This window comes from Elaeis guineensis, chromosome 3 (genome assembly GCF_000442705.2).
Source record: "Elaeis guineensis isolate ETL-2024a chromosome 3, EG11, whole genome shotgun sequence".
In the NCBI taxonomy this organism is placed as follows: Eukaryota; Viridiplantae; Streptophyta; class Magnoliopsida; order Arecales; family Arecaceae; genus Elaeis; species Elaeis guineensis.
Window position 1 is genome coordinate 73,606,515 of NC_025995.2, and position 2,976 is coordinate 73,609,490.

A 2,976-nucleotide genomic window follows, 5' to 3' on the forward strand; every position below is an offset into this window, starting at 1 on the left:
TGAACTCATCATTCATTGAGGCCCACATGATGCAACAAATCGTAGTACGATCGTTGAGCCACTTCAAATAAATATCTTGGACCATACCTCGATCGTTGAGAGCAGGCTCCTTAGGTGTCAGATCTGTAATCACATATAGGATCCGCTCGTGCTCCAGGATGATTTTAAGCTTTCGATATCAGTTATCGAAATTGGATCCCGTCAATTTTTCACTATCCAATAGTGATCGGAGTGACAAGTTTGAGGCCATATTTGCACATACAAAGAAAAATAAAAACCTAATTAGTATATAAATTTATTAAGCCTAAAGACATGGACTTTAATTTAAAGATTTTTTTCATTATTTTATACGAATCAGTAGCCTCTACCTCTAATTCATAGAATTACTTTAATTCTTTAGTGGGTACTAGAATCAACACAGACTGCACATGAGCCTGACTTTGGCCGGCTCACCCATGTGCATCCATGGGTAGGTTCATCAATCAATTATTTCACCAAATAATTTTTGGTAGTTGATTTAGTCCTAGATAACTTTTCAGTTAATTTTGATCTTCTCTGTAAGCCTCTGATTAGGTCTAAACATTAACATAATCATACTTACGAATCTAACTACCAAATGATTAGATCTAACTTTGATCGGCTAACCTAACTACCTGACAGAGAGACTCGACTAAGTCATCATATTATGAATGATAATTTTAATAGCAGATGGACACCAGGCCTTTGGGCCTCCAATGATTATCATACTAATGAACCGATTATCATCCAACTTAATAGGAGGCTATGATCAAGTTATCACCATAACCAGCTCATTTTAAAGACTTAATAATTTAAAAAATTTAATTAATTTAAGAAAAAATAAGAGAAGAGATCAATCAGTAGACCATAATCTTCTCACTGACTTCACCAAGTCACTGAACTGGATTAGGGTCATGCTGATTGAAATAGCATCTAGATCAGTCACACTGATCAACCTTAATGATATGGGTTAACTCGAATTACTTAGTGATCTAATCAAAATCTAATTTATCAAATTGATCAGGTAAGTGAGATCGGTGAGAGAGTCTGCTAAGCTTGTCTTAGACACCATCGAAATGGCCAGATAAGCCGCTCCCAATTAAAAATCACTGATCGAAATATCAAACTTACCTGAGACATTAATTGGTTAATTAGTTTGATTTGACCAATCTAATGATTCAGATTCAACCACTGAGCTACAATCAAGATCTATTTGGTCTAATCAAAGATATGAATTTGACCATCTACAACTATTATATTAGAGAAATTCTGATTAATGTAATTCAATACTTAATTAAATTTAATCAATATCTATATATGATCTATCAATTCTTTGATTCTAATCTTAGATCTAACCCAATTAAAGAGAGGACTTGATTTGAGCTAACCATGCCTCATGTTTTACGTAATGTCATTAGATCTTAAATTATAATTCTAGATCTAATCAACTCAATACTTAATTCTTAATTAAGTTTGTATTAATATGGTTAAGATTTTGAAAATAATTTTCATATAAATTTTTTATATTAAATCATAAAATATTTTAGATCAAATCTAAATTTTTATGATTTTAAATCAAAATAATTTTGATTAATCAAGATTAGATGTAACTAGTTTTTTTACAACTTGCATCACATACAATAACACCTAAGGATTCAAGATCTAGGATTTTGCAAAAAAATAATTTTTTTTTCTTTCGCTTGTTTCTTCATGAGACCTCACAGTGGCACCTTTACATGCCATAAGAGCACCCCATTGAATGGAAAGAGAGGAATATGAAACTCTATTTTTTTCTATGATCGGATGGCCTGGTGATTATCCAATCTGAGTACTTTGCTACTTAGAACATCTAATCTAAACATGATAAAAATCAGATCTAAAAATAAATATATTTAGATCTAATCTAAATCATAAATAATCAGATTTAATATCATAAAATTAGATCTAAATATATAATAAATCATATCAAAATAACCTGACTCTGATACCAATTGAAGAAAATATGCAGTAGTGCTATGCATATAATTTTAAAAATTTTATACAGCGAAAAGGAAAGATTAAATAATTTAATCTTAATCATATGTATAAGATCTAATCTAGACTACCATCTCATGATCTGTGATATAAAATATGTACTTTAGATCTAAAAATAAAAACATACATCGATCTCATCGATGTTGAAATTCTAGATCTAACTATTAGATCTAACGATATGATTAAGACAGATTAGAAATAATTATCAAACTAATTGAATCTTGATCTTTGCTAGTTCAATGCTTGGAGAGGATATTTCTCAGGTTGCTCACAGCCACACGAAGTCATCTGACTTCTATAGAAAAATCCATACGAAGACTGATGCAGATCAGAGACTTGGAGGTGCTAGTCTGTAAGCAACTTCGATGGCTGATCTCTTCCTTTTCTTCAAGCACCTTGGATACTCCAAAGGATGAAAGAATCTAGAGAAGGAAGAGAGGAGGAAAAGAAGAGCTCTAAAAAAATAAAAACCAGCAAGAAAATTGATGTATGATGCCAAGAAGAGGGGACCCCTTTTTATAGGCAAGGGTTAGGGTTTTAATCCAAAGAAGAGGGTGCCTAAGAGTCCACGCCCAACACCTTTTGGGCATCCCAAAATTTTTACAAAAGGCTCTACAATGTGGAGAAAAATTTTGGTGTCTCGCACACCTAAGAACTCTCTAAGAAAAAATAGAGAAAAAATTATTAAGGTTCCAACAACCTTCCTTGTATGAAAAATCTCTTTTCTTGTTTTCATCTTATCTCTAATTCGGATCGCATTCAAATTTGACAAGAGATAGGATTATGAGTCATCAATCATTACTGTCCACCCTTATTGGGTCTACTACTTTGATGCTAAAATGGTCAAGCCAAATTCTATTTGGCATGGGATAAGGGTATGGGTCCAAATATGGCGCATGGAGATAAGGATAGAGTCCTAGTCAA